General features: G+C 43.5%; 1 long non-coding RNA gene across 1 annotated transcript in view; it reads right to left on the minus strand.

Annotated features, from left to right (window-relative positions):
- Positions 1-9,980: 9,980 nt before the first annotated feature.
- Positions 9,981-18,631, minus strand: part of LOC122211622 — a 32,858-nt gene continuing 24,207 nt past the window's right edge. Inside the window, exons 3-6 of the long non-coding RNA XR_006198752.1 lie at positions 17,598-17,661; positions 17,381-17,514; positions 10,972-11,133; positions 9,981-10,056 (exon numbers count right to left, since the gene is read on the minus strand). This is a non-coding gene — a long non-coding RNA (uncharacterized LOC122211622). The remainder of the gene's footprint in view (positions 10,057-10,971; positions 11,134-17,380; positions 17,515-17,597; positions 17,662-18,631) is intronic.

Raw genomic sequence — 18,631 nt, forward strand, 5'->3', positions numbered from 1 at the left:
AAAAACAAATAAACATTTAAAAAAATTTTTTTTAATTTCTATACATAATGTCAACATTGTATTTATAGATAAAAATCCACATCTGTATTACATTTATTCCTAGGTACTTCATCGCTTATTGCTATTAAAACTATTAAAACTGGTTTCTTAAATATCATGGGTGATAAATACTGAGATATAGGATTGCAACTGAATTGTATTTCTTCATCTTATACCCTGCAGCTTTGCTGAGTTGTCTTTGTAGTTCTAACATTTTTTCAGTATGGTCTGTTTGATCCTCCTTATAGACAATCATATTACCCAGGTAAAGAGAGCTTGTCTTTTCTTTTCCCATACTGTGGTAATAGAGATGTCACAGAGGCAGTCATGAGGGCTCTGTGCCCTTCCTTGTCTTCCTGCCAGACCATTCCCTCACATAAGGCCCATCTTCAGGCAGTGGCGAGGGTTTTTTTTTTAGCCTCTTTAATAAGCGACTTTGTGTTGGGGGGGGGGCGGTTCTCAGTCTAGCCCCTGTTTTGGGGTGGGTTTTTTTTTTTGGTTGTTGTTATTGTTTTAAAGTGTATTTATTTATTTATTTTTGAGAGAGAGAAAGAATGCAAGTGCATGAGTTCACATGAGCAGGGGAGGGGCAGAGAGAGAGGAAGAGAGAGAGAATCCTGAGCAGGCTTTGCACTGTCAGCACAGAGTCTGACACAGGGCTTGATCCCATGAATCCCGAGATCATGACCTGAGCAGAAATCAAAAGCAGGTTACTCAACTGACTGAGCCACCCAGATGCCCCTAGCCCCTGTTTTGAAACTACCATTAGATGGGGCGCCTGGGTGGTTCAGTCCATTGGGCATCCGACTTTGGCTCAGGTCATGATCTCGCATCTTGTGAGTTCGGGCCCTGCTCTGGGCTCTGTGCTGACCGCTCGGAGCCTCGAGCCTGCTTCGGGTTCTGTGTCTCCCTGTCTCTGTCCCTTCCCAGCCAACACTCTGTGTCTCTCTTTCTCTCTTTCTCTCAAAACTAAATAAAACATTAAAAATTTAAAAAAGAAAGAAAGAAAGAAACTACCCTTGGTAGTTTCCAACAGAAAACCTGGTTCTGGCTGGTTGCGGTTCTGGCTCCCACACACTTTCCTCACTTTTAGTCTCCCTAACCCTGTAGAGATCCCATTCCAGCCTCCTCTGCCTCAGATCTGGAGCCCAACAGGCCCATGTCTTCAGTCTCATTTATTGCTCTCCATTCTTAGTTCCTAGAAGATTTTATCTTTTGGGCCAACTGTTTCTTTTAACCTTTCTCTTTTATATTTTATTTTATGGGTTTACTTATTTATTTTTCAATATTTTTTTTAATGTTTATTTATTTTTGAGAGAGAGAGAGACAGAGCATGAACAGGGGAGGGACAGAGAGAGAGGGAGGCACAGAATCCGAAGCGGGCTCCAGGCTCTGAGCTGGCAGCACAGAGCCCAAAGCAGGGCTTGAACTCATGGACCCTGAGATCATGACCTGAGCTGAAGTCAGACGCTCAACCGACTGAGTCACCCAGGCGCCCTTCTCTTTTATATTTTAAAGACCATTCTTTGTGTTCAGAGCTGAGAAAGTCCCTCCAAGGTTAATGTACAATAATGCTTCCTTGACCAGAAATCATGATTCCAAATGTCTATTTTGTAAAGAATTACAGAACTAGCTTCTACCCCTGCTGATACCACACGTAGCAATTATTATCAAATATAATACTACCCAGAATTTTCAGTGTCCTTCACCCCCTCATGCTTTGTGAATGCTACAGTGTCTGTGTTCCTCAACTGAGTATGGGAAATGGGGATAAATACTATTTTCTGCACCTGAGAAAACTGAGGTTTCTTGCTTAATTGTGGCCAAGAAGAACCAGACAGAATTGCAAGACTGTGAGTTTCTCCAAAGGGAGGGCTGTGCCTTGTTCATCTTGTACCTCAGACAGAATGACGCTCAATGAAAGTTGTTGAGCTGAGCAAACTCAACCCTAGGCCCATGCCTAGCTTTATTCCACAGGATGTCTCATGATTTGAGGAGACTCCTTAATATCTAGGCAATGCTGACTTAAAAAGGGAGGAAAGGAAGGACAAGAATCAGAGCAACAAGAGCTGATTTTAAGCAAAGTGAATGAAAAGGAATTGTCAATGGCATTTCATCTAGAAAGTGAATTTTGATTGAGATTTAGGTTTTTATACTAACCTCCTTGTATAAACTAGCTTAGTATGTAAATATAATCAAAATAGCATTCATTAAAATTGCAAAACTTATTTATTAAAATATGTAAAACAGCCAGCTGCAGCAGTAGTGATTAAGAAGTATAAAAATAAATTATTTTGCCAACAAGTATTTATTGCGTTCCTACTACGTGCCAGCATTGTATAGGGAGTTGGAATACAAAGATAAATGACACAGTCCTCGTACAGCTAACCACATAGTTAGGCCAAGTGATGGGCAAATAGATAATCCAAATATGATGGGATAAGCTCCCTAAAAGAGGGTTAGTTCAGGGGCACCTGGGTGGCTCAGCCAGCCAAGCGTCCCACTTCGGCTCAGGTCATGATCTCACGGTTCATGGTTCGAGCCCCACATTGGTCTCAGTGCTGACACCTCAGGGCCTGGAGCCTGCTTCGGTTTGTGTCTCCCTCTCTCTCTGCCCCTCCCCTGCTCATGCTCTGTCTGTCTCTCTCCCAAAAATGAATAAAGATTAAAAAAAATTTTTTTAAAAAGAGCATTAGTTCAAAGAGATATTTGCACACCTGTGTTCACAGTGGCATTATCCACAGTAGCCCGGAAGTAGAAGCAACCCAAACGTCCATCAACAGATGAGTGAATAAACAAAATGTGTCATATGCATACAGTGGATTATTCCGGTTTAAAAAGCAACAAAATTCTGATACATGCTCTAACATGGAACTTCGAGGATATACTGAGCGAAATAAGCCAGTTACAAAAACACAAATACTATATGATTCCACTTACATGATGTACCTAGAATAGTCAAATTAATAAAAACAGAAAGTAAAATGGTGGTGACTCCAACCTTGGGGTGAGGGGTAGGTGGAGGGGGGGGGGGGGGCGGGATTGCAGGGAGGGAGTTCTTTAATGAGCATTGAGTTCAGTTTTTCAAGATGGAAACATTCTAGAGATTGGATGCCCAACAGTGTAAATAGGGTTAACACTATTGAACTTTGCACTTAACAATGGTTAAGGTAGTTGGGGCACCTGGGTAGCTCAGTCGGTTGAGCGTCCAACTTCCGCTCAGGTCATGATCTCATGGTCTGTGAGTTCCAGTCCTGCATCAGACTCTCCGCTGTTAGCGAGGACCCTGCTTTGGATCCTCTGTCTCCCCCATCCCCCACCTCCCGTACCTCCTCTGCTCTGCTCGTGCTCTCTCTCTCAAAAATAAACACACACTTAAAAAATTGTTAAGGTGGTAAATTTTATGTTACGTGCAATTTACTACATTTTTGTTTAAAGTCTAAAAAAGTATTAGCTTCATGAGGGTAGGGGCCTGTTTTGTATGCTCTTAAATTTCTAGCATCTAACAGAACGCCTGATGCATAGTAGGCTCTTAAATATTTGACCTTCCTCTGGCTTCTCCTCCCCATCCAACATCCTACGCAACACGGCAAAGGCCAGGTCCTCTGTGAGCCAATTCAGCAAACAAAGGCACTTCTCTCCTTAGGGCCCCGAAGGGGAAGAATTTCAAATATTTGTGATTTGATATTTGTCCTGGTCACACCAACCATTCTTTACTTCTCAATTATGCTTATCGGAGCTCTTTGGCATTTAAATTTCCTAAAGATAGATACTGTTTCTACATCCCAAAACAGAATTGTGATGGACTTTGTTAAGAAAAAAAAAAAAAAAAAAACCAAAAAAAACGTGGAAAGATGTCTGTGAAATGAAATCATTATTAGGCCAATGTACAAACCGGCTCTGGAGCCTCGCTTGCAGGGCACGGGAGGAAGGATGAGGTAATTAGCATATATTTGTAGAGTTCTGCTGCCTGTTCCCCCCCCTTCACTGGCCCCATCTGATTCCAGTTGCTTAGTTTATTCTTTTGTGTTTGGTTTTTTTTTCACTTGGTCAAAAATAGAGAGACCCAAAAAAAAAAAAAAAAGTTTCCTTGAACTTATTGGAGCTTTTCTTTTTTCCTCATGTATTTGGTTTCCCATTTGCCATGATCCTTCTTCCTGCCACCTGCTTCTTTCTCTGTTTTTCCTACCTTTCCCAATGAGGGCTTTTCCCTGTGTTCTATAACCCTGGCTTTGTGCCTGGTACCCATGAAGGACAGGTGAGTGTGGTATTTAGTTACAGCACAAACACGGAGCCTGCCCGAGGGCCTGAGGGATTTGCATCAAGGAACTTCCCGTTTCTGGCCCGGGCACCGGACAGCGCTCCCTGTTGTTGGTGCTGACTTTACCCCGGCCCCGGGCATGCGTGTTGCAAGGCTTCAAGCGTAGAACGGAAGTGCCATGGCTAACGCTGGAAAAGAAGCCCGGAGGAGAAAGGCTTCAGGGTTATCTTTCTTCTGTCTCCTCAAGCTAGTAGGGTGGAAAAAAGTGCAGACCAGAGTCACCCCAGACCTTCTGGGAGACAGGGTCAATCATAGAACCAAGCGAGGTTTCCAGGCCTGGAGGGTTGATCATGTTACTTTTAAAATGCGATCATTACAGGCGCTTGAGTGGCTCAGTCGGTTAAGCGTCCGACTTCGGCTCAGGTCATGATCTCGCGGTCTGTGACATGATCTCACGGTCTGTGAGTTCGAGCCCCGCTTTGGGCTCTGTGCTGACAGCTCAGAACCTGCAGCCTGCTTCAGATTCTGTGTCTCCCTTTCTCTCTGCCTCTCCCCAACTCACACTGTTTCTCTCTCTCTCTCTCAAAAATAAAATAAACATTTAAAAAAAAACCTGAGGAGCGCCTGGGTGGCTCAGTCGGTTGAGCATCCGACTTCGGCTCAGGTCAGGATCTCACGGTTCGTGAGTTCGAGCCCCGTGTCGGGCTCTGGGCTGATGGCTCAGAGCCTGGAGCCTGCTTCCGATTCTGTGTCTCCCTCTCTCTCTGCCCCTCCCCCGTTCATGCTCTGTCTCTCTCTGTCCCAAAAATAAATAAACGTTAAAAAAAATAATAAAAAATTTAAAAAAAATAAAAAATTAAAAAAACCCTGAAAATGCAATGTTTAAATAGCTGTTGCTGTGATAGACACTATTTGAAGTGCTTTTCAATATTAACTCATTTAACCCTTTAAATATTAACTTATTTAAGCCCCACAACAACCCTGTGAACTGGGAACTGCTATTGCCTGAATTTTATGGATGAGGAAACTGAGGCTCAGAGAGGTTAAGCGATTTGCTCAAGGTCCCAAAGCTAATAAGTGGTAGCATCAGGATCTGAATCCAGACGGCCTGGTTCCTGAATCCATGCTTTGAGCCACCATATAGGTAACATACCCTCGCTTTTTGAAAGTATACATTACACCACTTCCCTTTTACAGAAGACCCACATTAGTACTTGTTTTTGCTAACCAAAAGAAATCCGAAGAGGATTTTTGCTTTTACGCAGAAAAGCCCAGCAGGTTCAGCGTTCGTTTTGCGCGGACCTCGACCAGAGGCAGTGCACGCCCTGAGCAGCGTGAGTGGCCCCGCCAAGCTCCTTCCCCACCAACTACACCCAGCGTCTCCGCATCGAGCCACCAGAGCTGTGAACTGGGTCTGGGAGCATCTGCGTTTTATCTCAATTTATTTTGTGCACCTGTTAGCAAGATGTGTCCTGAGGTATCAGGAAAAGCCTAAGAGGGGTTATTTCTTATAAATTGATGGTAATAGCTTCTCTGCTTTATGCCATTTCAGCTTATGAAAGGATTTGTAGGAATGCTCCACTTTTGTATTGTGGGGGGCACCTGCACTATACTGCCTCTCTGGTTTATGTCCAGTCTCCCAGGATTTCCTTTGGAGATGTCATGACCGATTTTATAGAATATCTTCTCCCCGGTATAACACCCTCTGGTAGGAGCTGGGCAATGTGTGTATCCCTCTGAAATTTCTGCGCAGATCTTGGGATACCTGCCAGCAATCACGTGTTCACAGGCTCCATCCTGCAGGAGACATAAGAACCAGACCTCCTCCCTTTCCTCTGGAGATCAGGGCATAAGAAAGCGATCTGCACTCATACAAACTTTAAGAAAGAAAAATTTTAGCCTATGTTTACTAAAGATAAAATGTCATGGGGCACCTAGGTGGCTCAGTCGGTTAAGTGTCCAACTCTTGATTTCGGCTCAGGTCATGATCTCACAGTTGGTGGGATCGAGCCCCATGTCGGGCTCTGTGCCGGCAGCGTGGAGCTTGCTTGGGATTCTCTCTCTGTCCCTCCCCTGCTTACATGGGTGCACGCGCTCATGCACACACTCTCTCCCAAAATAAATAAATAAACTTAAAAAATAAATGTCATACTATGTCACACCTTGTATGAAGTGCTTACCTCCCAACCCCCATAAGCGATGATATTACCCTGGGATCTGTCCCCAGTTGGGGTGAGTTCTCGGGGAGCTGTCCCCACCTTCTCTACCCAGACCCTCGTGAACAGCATCATGAATTTTTTAGATGGTTGGCTGGACTTGGGAGTGACATTCAGAGCTATAGCACAGATCTTCTGGTGAGTGTAACAAACTGGTCTGGAGAGAAGCCCATGACTTTGGCCTCTTTGCCCTGGAAGACCATGCTGTGGCCCTGAATATCTGCAGATCCTCTGACCTCCCCTATCTCCCTCTGGCTGTGCCCCAAACGGCTTTCCCTGGTAAAAGCTGGATTCGCAGAGAAGGAAGCTTCACAGGAAGTTAGCATGACTTTGGCTTTCTGCTGTCCTCATGAACTCTGACCTATGTTGAAGGACTGGGTCTCGTTGTTGCACAGAGAGAGACTTGTCTCTGGCCTCTTCCATGACTACTACGAGCTTCCCACCCATAGATCCAGGGCCTCTGCCCATTCTCCATCTCCAAAATGTGTGTCCTGAATCTTCCTCCTATTGAGCCCTAGTTCTAATCTGACTGGACCTGGCTAGAAAGTGAATCCCTATTAACAAATTAGCTGGTAACATCTGAGGCAGGGGCTCTCCTCTACATATTGCGTTTGTATCTTAATAGGAATACTCAAAACCAAAAAGTTAAAAAAAAAAAAGATTGAGTATCTAGGGGTGGAATGTCAGACTCCTTTACACAGAGATCTGGGGGGCTGGTGTCCCGTAGGTCTCCCCACATTTGTATATGCACCTAAAACTGGCCCTCATGTCAATATCAGGTCCACGGACATCCTCAAATCCAGAATAAAAACATTTACTTTGCAGCAACAACTATCTCTCTTTGAGTGTGTTCTTAGGATTCTTCAGATCCTAGGACCCAGAACAGGGCATGCGAGGGAATTCAGCTTATTGGCAATTGGAGCACAGTCCTTTGTCAAGTGGGGTATTTCCTCTGACATCACTGGACTGCTTGTCAGCTCCAGAGTAGGTCTTTGCCAGGAAAACCTGAATTGAAGAGGAGGCTTGGCCTTGGGGAAGCGAGCCTGTGTCCTGGTGGGCTGGGTGCCTCTATCAGAGGCACTGACTCCCTGAGGGGAGGGAATCCAAGAGGGAAACAAAAAAAGGTGTAAACAGTCGAGCTAAAGCAGCTGGCTCTGCCTGGGTGGCACTTTTGAACTGGTGGAACAGTGACAGCCCCAGTCCCGCCTATACCATCAGAAGCTGTGGGTCTTCTGTGCCCACCCTGCCTGTCTTCTTCCACCCACTCCTTGTGGTGGTCTTCTCCCACCCACTCCTTCACCCACCCCTTCCCTCCCTGTTCCCATGAAGACCAACCTAGGTGACACCTGTTTGCAAAACCTTTGTACTTCTTCTTTGATCCCTTTCCTCAAAATATTCTCAACCTTCCCTCCTCCAATGCCAGACTGTTGGCATCTGTCTCCCGTCTTGCGCAGCCTGCGATCCCTGGCTAACCATGGTTTTATAATTGTCTCTGGTTAAAGTTTAAATAGATGGGTTGCAGCCCGAGAGAAAAGTGTAAACAAGCCCTTTCTGCAGTCCTTCAGAACTGCTGACTTCCAGTGCTTTCGAATTCTGTGCTACGAAATTCATTCAGCTCCGCCCTAACCAAAGAACTGAGAGCCACCACTGGGCTTTCTGAGATGTGAGAGCCACTCTGAAACCTTTGAGAGGCTTTTAGATAATCTGCACTTTTCTTTTAACTCAATTAAGCCATCAGGATCCAATTCCTACTCTAGGATGTGTGTCTGGTGTATCAGAGAGAGAACGGTGAAGCAATCTTCATTGGCTGGCCGCTGAAGAAAGGAAGGAAGTGAAAGGAATTGTCATTTCCTTGCTGGAATTTTTTTTCGGGGGGGGGGGGGAGAGGGAGGGAGGAGGGGATTGTATGTGTTGCCCCAGGTTTTTGAGTTGATGAGGCTGTCTTAGGAATCATGAGAATGGGATTGTTCTTGGCCCGTGTGGAAGAAAGAGGGTGGCTCGGGTTTGAGCTGATGATTCAGGCATATATCCACTTCATTTGGTGTGTTTCTTCAGAAGTAAGCAGGCCACTGTTTTGAGTCTTGGTTAAGAATATTGATTTTCTATATTTTTTAATTTTGTGTACTTTGTGTACTTGTGATCTGGTGTCAGGATGAATTCAGCAATACTTTTGGATGTTTTTGTCAAGGATTTGATTGGAACCTTGCCTTCCCCCTACTCAAAAACCTTCAATAATTCCCCATTTCAGTTTCAGGCTCCTATTCAGAGCCTTCCATGGCCTGGCTCCAACCCACCTTCACCTTCCACTATTCCAACCATGCACTGACTTCCCTGAACTTTCCACCCAGCTCCTGTAACATGTTCCCTCACTCTGCAGTGTCCCCAAACCTTCTGTGCCTTCTCCCCACCTCCTCAGAGTCTTCTCAAAATGACACCTTCTGGTGTTCTGTGAACTTTCCCTGCTCTCCTTGCACAACCAAGCCAATCACTCCTTCCCTCAGTTCTGACTGTCCCCTTCACAGCAGCCCTTATTTCATCATCTATTGTTCAGCCTATATTGGGTACCAGCTTCCTACACCAGCTACTTAGCTCCTTGAGTAGAGAACAGTCCATTGCAACCTCCCTTACTGCCCTGCCTCGTAGGTGGCTCATTGTCAGTGTTCAAAAATATTCAATCTTTGGGGAGCCTGGGTAGCTCAGTGGGTTAAGCATCCGACTCTTGGTTTCAGCTCAGGTCATAATCTCATGGTTTGTGGGTTTGAGCCCCACATTGGGCTTGTCACTGGCAATGCAGAGCCTGCTTAGGATTCTCTCTCTCCTTCTCGCTCTTCCCCTCCTCAACTCATGCTCTCTCAAAATAAATAAATATATATATATATATATATATATATATATATATATTCAATCTTTATTTTTCAACCTCTCTGAAAACTTGATGTCGATATTGTTAAAACAGCTCTTGAGAGGACCCAAGAGGAATGAAGAAAGGACTCTGGGGCCAGACAGATTTGAGTTCGAATCTAAGCTCGGTTGAGTATTAGTACCAAGATGGCTTCCTTTCCAAGCCTCATTGTCTTCATTTGTAAGATGAAGACAGTAAGGTCTCTTTATGGGTTTTTGGGAGAATCAAAATGAGATAATGCAAGTTATGAACCTAACACAGTCTGTCTTATCCTTACCATCCCTTGATGCTAAAACATTTTAAATGTTGAAACATCTTACTCTGGGACATGAATTGCATCAGTCAATTTAATAGATACGCGCCACATTTTCCTGTTGCTAATACAATGTTCCTTGATACAACAGTTTCCTCTCACTCCCGCTTGTGAGTTTTTCAAAGGCTTATCTGGTAAGCAGGATCGGACTTACCTATTTATTGGTTACCTGAAGAAATCCCAGTGATGGGGAAGATGACCAGGCAGCTGCTCTGTTTTTTGCTGAGTTATTTTCACATGTTTGGGGGCGGGGGGGGGGGGGGGGGGGGGGGGGGGGGGGGGCATCCTCACACCATCACAGTGGGCTCTTCATTTCCAATGTTAACTTCAAAGAGGAGAAAAGACACCTGTTAGGACACTATTCTCTTTCCCCCTCCACCAAAAGTCAATTGCTACTTTCACCCATGGGAGGGGAGCAGTGAATTCCATTCATCCATCCAACATTTATTGAGCACCTGTTATGTGCCAAGATGCTAAGACACTAAGATACTAAGATGAATCAGCCAAGGTGCACGCCTTTAAAAGTTTGGATCTTGGGGCGCCTGGGTGGCGCAGTCGGTTAAGCGTCCGACTTCAGCCAGGTCACGATCTCGCGGTCCGTGAGTTCGAGCCCCGCGTCGGGCTCTGGGCTGATGGCTCGGAGCCTGGAGCCTGTTTCCGATTCTGTGTCTCCCTCTCTCTCTGCCCCTCCCCCGTTCATGCTCTGTCTCTCTCTGTCCCAAAAATAAATAAAAAACGTTGAAAAAAAAAATTAAAAAAAAAAAAAAAAAAAAGTTTGGATCTAACGTGGGGTTGGGGGGCGGGGGAGGGGAGATAAGCACCTAAATGAAATAACGATGTTACAGGTATAGAAGGGCCAGGCAGCCTATCAGGAAAAGCTTCAGAAAGAGATTATTATGCTTGAGCTGAGTCTTGAAATATCAGTACGTGGTTGTCAACAATGCGGGCAACACGCTTCGGGTGGAGGAACCCCAAGTCTGGTTCCTTCCCCTCTGATGGCTTCAAATAGCCTGAAGGATCTGGCTCCACCGTCTTGACACAGTTCAGCGGTCTTCTCCTCAGTCCAGGTGACTTAAATCCTTCTCTGGCAGCAGCAGCAGCAGCACGATCAGCGCTGGTTCCAGAGAAGGAACATTAGAGGCTCTGCAGCCGCTTCTGCTGCCAGGGCCGGAAAACAGCTGGAGTCCTCTGAGCTCCCCGGGGGAGGGTGGAGGAGCTGAGCACGCATGTGCGCGCATACCTGGGTCTGCGCGGGCCTGCGGAGGAGAGCGTCTGGGGGGTGCGGGCAGTGTCCGTTTGGGTAGCCAGCTACGTATTTATCTGCAGGTGTTGCCACAGGAAACAGAAGTGGATGTTCAGAAAACAAAGCGACAGCTCGGGCTCTCCTGGTCCAGCTGAAAGACTGCACAGAGAAGGGGGGAGGTTGAAACAACCTCGACCAAAACAGAGTGAAACAGAGAAGGAAGTTGCATCAGAGGAGGAAGAATGCCAGTGTCACGCTGAAGAGCCACAAATGTCACAAAACAAAAATAAAATGTGTGACTCTCGGTCTATCTAGTCGAACACTATGAAAACATTGTCTTCTTCAGAGAATTATTAAGATTACTGAAATAGTAGTGTAGCAAACGTGGAGAACGGCCGGAAAACACAAACAAAAGATTGTTACGATTTTTTTAAAGTTACGTACATCGTATTTTATTTATTTGGATTAGCAATTATAACTTTGTCTTCTACCTCCATATTCAAGGTTTTTTTTTTCCCTCCAGCACTTAAAAAATATTAAAAGTGAGTTCTGAGATTGACTTATTGAAGAACACTTTAAAAGTCTCGTTATTAGCACAAATTGGGAAATTTTAATAAAGATACTCTAATAATAGTGAGGTGATTACAGATGTCAGAGCAAGAAATATAGATCCCAAGGATGTTAAGTTTTGTTGTCTTTCTTTCTTTCTTTCTTTCTTTTCTTTCTTTCTTTCTTTCTTTCTTTTTCTTCTTTCTTTCCTTCTTTTCTTTTTAAGTAATCTCTACCCCCAACATGGGGCTCAAACTCAGGACCCTGAGATCAAGAGTCATTTTCTCTTATTGGGTGTTGTATGTAAGCCAATTTGACAATAAATTATATTCAGAAAAGAAAAGAAAAGAAAAGAAAAAAACAGGTTAAAAAACAAAAGAGTCACTTCCTCTCAAATGAGCTAGCCAGGCGCCCCTCAGGGATGTTAAGTTTTTTCATTTCACTTCACATGGAAATGTTAGTGTCTTTACCAAAAAGGAATAAAAGACTAGTCTCCCTTTTGATCACATTCTTGTAACTACAAAAATGAAGACTTTAGGTGAGGGGGTTTTACTAAAAGTATAACATTGGGGGCACCTGGGTGACTCAGTGGGTTAAGCATCCGACTTTGGCTCGGGTCATGATCTCACAGTTCATGAGTTCAAGCCCCATGTCAGGCTCCATGCTGACAGCTCAGAGCCTGGCGTCTGCTTCCGATTCTGTGTCTCCCTCTTTCTCTGCTCCTCCCCTGCTCACTCTGTCTCTCTCTCAAAAATAAATGAACATTAAAAAAAAAAAAGTTAGTATAACACTGGAATATGCATGGTACCAGGTCTCATATGAGTCTTTTGACTTTACTACTTTACAAATACAGTCACAGGAATTGGCTTTCCACCTCCTTCTTAGAATTCAAATGATTAACTGATTTGCCAGTTTTACAAATGGCTAAAAGTATAATGAGTTTGGGGCAGTGAATTAGAGAAGTTTTGTGTGCTTTGGTAAAAGTGTAAAACGGTAGTTCCCAATTGAACACATTATTAGTCCATATGCTAGTTTACCAGGTAAGTAGTGAATGGGCTTGGGGTAGACAGAGGGGAGAGGCAACGATTAGGGAGAGAATCCCCCGGTAATGGAGAAGGGGAGCAAGTAAGTCTGATGCTCACTGTTTGTGTAGGGTAGGCTCTCAGTAAATAACTGTGGAAGGAACGAAGGAGGGGAGGAAGCGAGGGAGGGAGGAAGGCAGTGAATTATTGAATGGTAAGTACAAAGAAAGTGGAATACATGCCTAATTCACAATGAAGCTTAAATTCTGCTTCATGACAGGGTCATAACATAGTATTTCCCTCTGCTATACCTGCCTTGGCGACATTTAAAGATGTATAAGTTTCAGAAGTTACGAGACCCTTAAAAAAGGAAACATATAAAAATTAGATTTGGAGGAAATGGAAATCTATGCAAATCTAAATTTTTAGATTTTTCTGAAGATATTTTTACAAGTCTAAATTCAGTGCTACATTTGGAACATCATAATGGATTGAAATTGTTTTTTATTTTTAAAACAAATTACTGATAGGGCTACAAGCTGACATCAAATATCACTTGACTTTGGCCCGCTGAGGAGGAAAGTTAGCAAAAAGTTAGAAAGACAAGAAACCGTAAATATCACAGTAAAAACAAATGAAACCAGAAAGTTGTACACATTTTTCTAGACCCACTGCTTTTTATAAGGAGTTTGTTTTCAGAAAATAATTCAAGGGATGGGGGGAAAAAGGAGAAAAAAGTAAACCAAATTCATGCACTGCACCTTTTTTCCAGGCACCTACAGTTTTGTCTGATGAGTGGATGCCCTCGTATTTGCCAGTGTCCCTGCTTTCTGGGCTCCCCCATCTCCAGGGGCCCTCCATCTGGACATACTTCCTGAAGCAGAACTTGCTGGGGATGCCGAGTCCCATTCCAGAGGAGTCTGATAAACTCCCTGCCTTAGCTCATGTTCTGGGAAGTGTGTCCTTTCTGATGGTGCTCCCAAGGAATGCGAGAGAGAAAAGAGGATGCATATGTGAACTTAGGGATGCTGAGTTCTGTTTTACATTTTAAATCTATAGATCTTTCCTTCAATGAGTGGCAGGCCACTCTTAATTCCTGCTCCTCTGTACTGAAGAACTTAGCATTGCTTCCCCTGGTGATCCAAGGAACTTTGCTCTTTGCCCAAAATACCTCTGACTCTCCCAAAGCAATTTCCCCTCCTCTGAGAAATGCTGTCGTGTCAGGCTGCACTGCCCTTGAACCAGACAACTTTCTCTGCTTGTCTTTATCTGTCTAAATAAAGCTAACCTACATTTGCTGTCTAATTCATTCGGATGCTTGCTGATGCTATTTAAAGCATCCCTTAAGGCTCCGTGGAAAACAAGATGCATTATCTCCAGTAGAGAACCTTTAGGTTTGTTGGTCATTTAAGGAATTCAAGAATCTAAAGAATCCATTCAGTCTTTAGTAGTTCAGATTTATAGGACAAAGGAACTCTTCCGTGTGTTTTATTCCAGGCAGTCTTCCCTGACTTATACGTTGCTGGGTTCAGCTGATAGAAAAAGAGGTAGCTAGAAAGTTAATCTCTCTCTCTCCACCCCCCTCACTGTGTGTGTGTGTGTGTGTGTGTGTGTGTGTGTGTGTGTGTGTCTAGACTTCATGAAATCCAGCTTTTCTGAAGATTAATTTCACAACAGAATGTATTTTTCATCCTGGACTCTGATAATTGGTTAGCCCACTGTGAGTTAACCTTCTCCTCTCAGGGAGCAAGTGTGAAAGATCAAAAGAAGCTGTCACCTTTGGAGTGCCTGGGTGGCTCAGTCAGGTGTCCGACTTTGGCTTCGGTCATGATCTTGTGACTCATGAGTATGAGCCCTGAGTCGAGCTCTGTGCTGACAGCTCAGAGCCTGGAACCTGCTTCGGATTCTGTGTCTCCCTCTCTTTCTGCCCCTCCCCCGTTCACGCTCCGTCTCTCCCCCCCCACTTCTCTCTCTCTCTCTCTCTCTCAAAAATAAATTAAAAAAAAAAAAGAGCTGACATCTTAGTAAACAGGCTTTTGGTGAGTTTTTGGTTTGTCTCTACTTCCTGCTCTTCAGCCTCCATCTGACATTTCATTAGAGAATCCTGGTACTTTCACACTCCAGAAAAAAAAGGAAATTCTAAACAAGGAAAGGAACAAAATATTGGTGCTGTAACTAGGACTCCACTGTGCACTTCTATACGACTGGGAGTTCAGAGAGGTTCCAAATCTGTTGCTTTTTTTTTTTCGGATCTGATATCATGTCAGTCTGTTGGCTTGCTTAGTGGGAGAGAGAGCTGGTACAATGGGATGGTTTTAACCATTAGTGCCCCGCTGCTCCCTGGAGCACATGTTTTTCTCAGCATCCACTTGTTCAGCCACGATCCTGTGACGTCCATTGCAGAGAGTGAGTCAGAAGCCACCAGCTAACAGGTCTATTCCTTCCCACTGTCACCTAGGAAACCAACGCATCATCCACAGGAAATGCAGGCCCCAATGGGGGGTGTGCCCAGATCGGGTTATAAAGCTGGCAATGAGTTTTTCAAAAGAGGTCAAATAATAATGCGTAGAATCTCAGTCTAGCCTGGAAAGTGGATCCAGCCTCTGTGGCATGGATGGAGGACAGTCATGCAGAAATACCAGGAGGAATTAATCAGCTAAAATCATGGAAGATGTCCGCTTTATAAGAAACTAACCAAGGGCAAGGGTTATGGAGACATGGTTTGATTTCCGCCCACAGCACATACATTTATTTGCCCATTGAGTGGTTGAGTGGTTTTTTGTTTTGTTTTGTTTTGGGTTTTGGCATGTTTGGATGATGTGTGAAATGAGATGAGGAAATTGACAAAATATCAAACCAGGTTTTCTGCTGAGTGAAATGTGTATCCTCTTTTTCATGGTCATTGTCCCTTGGGTTAACAAAGTGATGGATGGAGTATTCCTTCAGAGAAAACCACACCCTGATTCCCCTCATGCTCTCACTGCTTGTTTTATTTTCTTCTTCTTTTTTTTTTTTTTTTTTTTTGCCTGTGTGTTTTTTTTTCCCCTCCTTGACTACTATAGTTTGGCATAGGTCGTTGGCCTTAGTTGTATAGATACAACTTCCCACATGTTGTCCATATATCTGTGAATGGAAGCTGAGAAAAATTACCTGTACGGTTTCATGTTGTTTGATGAGTTTAATGTTTCCAGGCAAATTTATACTTTCATACTGCTATAGGTGAAGGATTCTACATAAAAAGGTACATACAGGGGCGCCCAGGTGGCTCAGTTGGTTAAGCATCCAACTTCAGCTCAGGTCATGATCTCACAGTGCATGAGTTCGAGCCCTGCGTTGGGCTCTGTGCTGACAGCTCAGAGACTGGAGCCTGCTTTGGAGTCTCTATCTCCCTCTCTCTCTGCCCCTCCCCCACTATCACTCTATCTCTGTCTCTCCCAAAAATAAATAAACATTAAAAACAATTTTAAAAAAAGGTACATACTATGTGAGCTCTCAGAACTTCCTATTTTAGACCCAAAGAATATTAAGATGGGCAGGGGGATAAGTAACTCAGAAATCACCTGCTCCAACCACCTCACTTTTCTCATGAGAAATTAGTCCTAGAGAAGAAGTGAAATGATTTGTCCAAGGTCATATAATAAATTATGGTGTAGGGGCACCTGGGTGGCTCAGTCGGTTGAGCGTCCGACTTTGGCTCAGGTCATGATCTCGCGGTCCGTGAGTTCGAGCCCCGCATCAGGCTCTGGGCTGACAGTTCAGAGCCTGGAGCCTGTTTCGGATTCTGTGTCTCCCTCTCTCTCTGCTCCTCTCCCGCTCATGCTCTGTCTCTCTCTCTCTGTCAATAATAAATAAACACTAAAAATAATAATAATAATAATAATAAATAAATAAATTATGGTGTATGTGGGGTGCAGAGGAGAGAGAAGTAGAAAGGTTGACCAAGCTCAAAATGAGTCAACAGGTGATACGACCACCTCTAAGACTGTTAAAATATTAAGCTGTTTTAATTGAAGTATGGAGACCTGACTAGGAATGGCAACTGGTACCCTCCAGGGCTGGTCAGTGTCTGCCAAGAGTATGACATTCTGTTCTGAGTACCCATTGGATGGGAAACAATGACAAACCCAAAAGTGCCCAGAAGGGGGTAAAGATGGTGATAAGAGTTTTAGTAACTATAACATAATAAGAACAATTAAAAACATTAGGCTATTTAGCTTGGAGACCAGAGGTTTGTCATGGAGGGAATGAGAGGAAGTATAAAATAATTGAAGGGCTGCCTTGAAAAGAGTTCAGACTTAATTTTGAATGACTGGGAAGGGCAGTCTTGAGTACAAATTAAAGGTAATGGGTTTTAGCGCCATATAAATAATTTTCCAATAATTCCAGCTGATTGAAATGTATTAAATGGACCGATAGGGCAGTGAATTAATTCTTTATCTCCAGAGGTGTTTAAATATTCACTCATTTATCCAGACACATTTATTGAGCAACTGCCATATGCCAGTCATTGGACTAGAGGAGATTTGAGGTTGTTATCTAAGCTAATTAAGATAATATTTGCTGCAGTGTTTTAAGTCTTTAAAAAATGTTTTATTTATGTTTGAGAGACAGAGAGACAGAGTGTGAGTGGGGGAGGAGCAGAGAGGGAGGGAGACACAGAATGTGAAGCAGGATCCAGGCTCTGAGCCATCAGCACAGATCCCAGTGCAGGGCTTGAACTCACAGACCACGAGATCATGACCTGAACTGAAGTTGGACACTTAACCAACTGAGCCACCCAGGTGCCCCATATTTACTGCACTATTAACATGACAGGAAATTTATTTCTCACTCACAAAACATCCAAAATGGGTGCTCATGGTGGGTGGCTCTCTTCCAAGTGTTGTTCAAGGAACCAGGCCCTTCCATCTTGTAATTCTGCCATCTTCAGCGTGTGGCTTATGAGGTTACTGTAGGTGTTGACATCGTGCTGACAGGGAAAGAACATAGAGGATTGCGCGGAGAGATCCTTATAGGCTGGACCTAGAAGTGGTGCACATAAGCTCTGCTCACATTTTTTCTATCCAGTCATATGGTCACACCCAACAGCAAGGGAAGCTTCAAATGCAGTCCTGTGCTGAAGAAAAAGAGGAACAGGTTTGATGACTGACCCAGCAAAGCTTTTACCACAGTATCCAGCTCTAAGCTTCTATAATTACGGTGACAGAACTGACACAGGAATTTTAAAACTTTCTTGTTTAATGCCAATGTCATCATGTCTCTTGTTTACATTAAATATCTTCCTATTGAAGGTCTTCTGTTGAAGATATGTTGTTTAGTTTAAAAAAGCAAAGTAGAGAACAATGTATATAGTATGCTACTTTTGTGAATGAAAAGAGGAATTATAGTGATAATATTTATTTGTACCTGCTTGCATATATATGAAGAAACATGGGAAGAATACAAAGAAGCCATAGGGAGTAGGGTGGGGCCAGAGGGAGGATGGATTTATCACTGGGAGCAAGACTTGTCCACGCATGCCTTTAAATATTGTTACTAAAAATAAAAAATAAAAAAATAATTACAATAATAAATATTGTTACTAGTATTACTTAGTTAATTATAAAACTATGCAATTAAGAAAAACACTTCTGGGCACCTGTCTGGCTCAGTTAGTGGAGCATGTGACTTGATCTCAGAGTTGTGAGTTCCAGCCCCACAGTGGGCATGGAGCCTGCTTAGAAAGAAGGAAAGAAAGAAAGAAAGAAAGAAAGAAAGAAAGAAAGAAACCATTTCTTTTTATTGGAGAAGAGTTTTTCACTGATGGATCTCTTTTTGTTTTCAAGTAAAGAAAGGCTTGAGGAAAGGACTATCTGGGAAGGTGAGCAGGGCATAACTGATGAGCCTAAAGTAACAGTAGTGATCAATATAGTGCCTTTCCTGTTATAATGCACCTATACTGGATTAATTAGATTTTTGAAAAGAAAGTAAAAGAGTAATAATGCAACAACTTGGTTTTATGTAGAACCATCGAAAAGTCTCAGAGCACTTTTATATCTGACATCATTGTTTATTTTTTATAACATTCTTAATAACTATGGTACAAA

The sequence above is a fragment of the Panthera leo genome, chromosome A2 (assembly GCF_018350215.1).
Source record: "Panthera leo isolate Ple1 chromosome A2, P.leo_Ple1_pat1.1, whole genome shotgun sequence".
Classification (NCBI taxonomy): Eukaryota; Metazoa; Chordata; class Mammalia; order Carnivora; family Felidae; genus Panthera; species Panthera leo.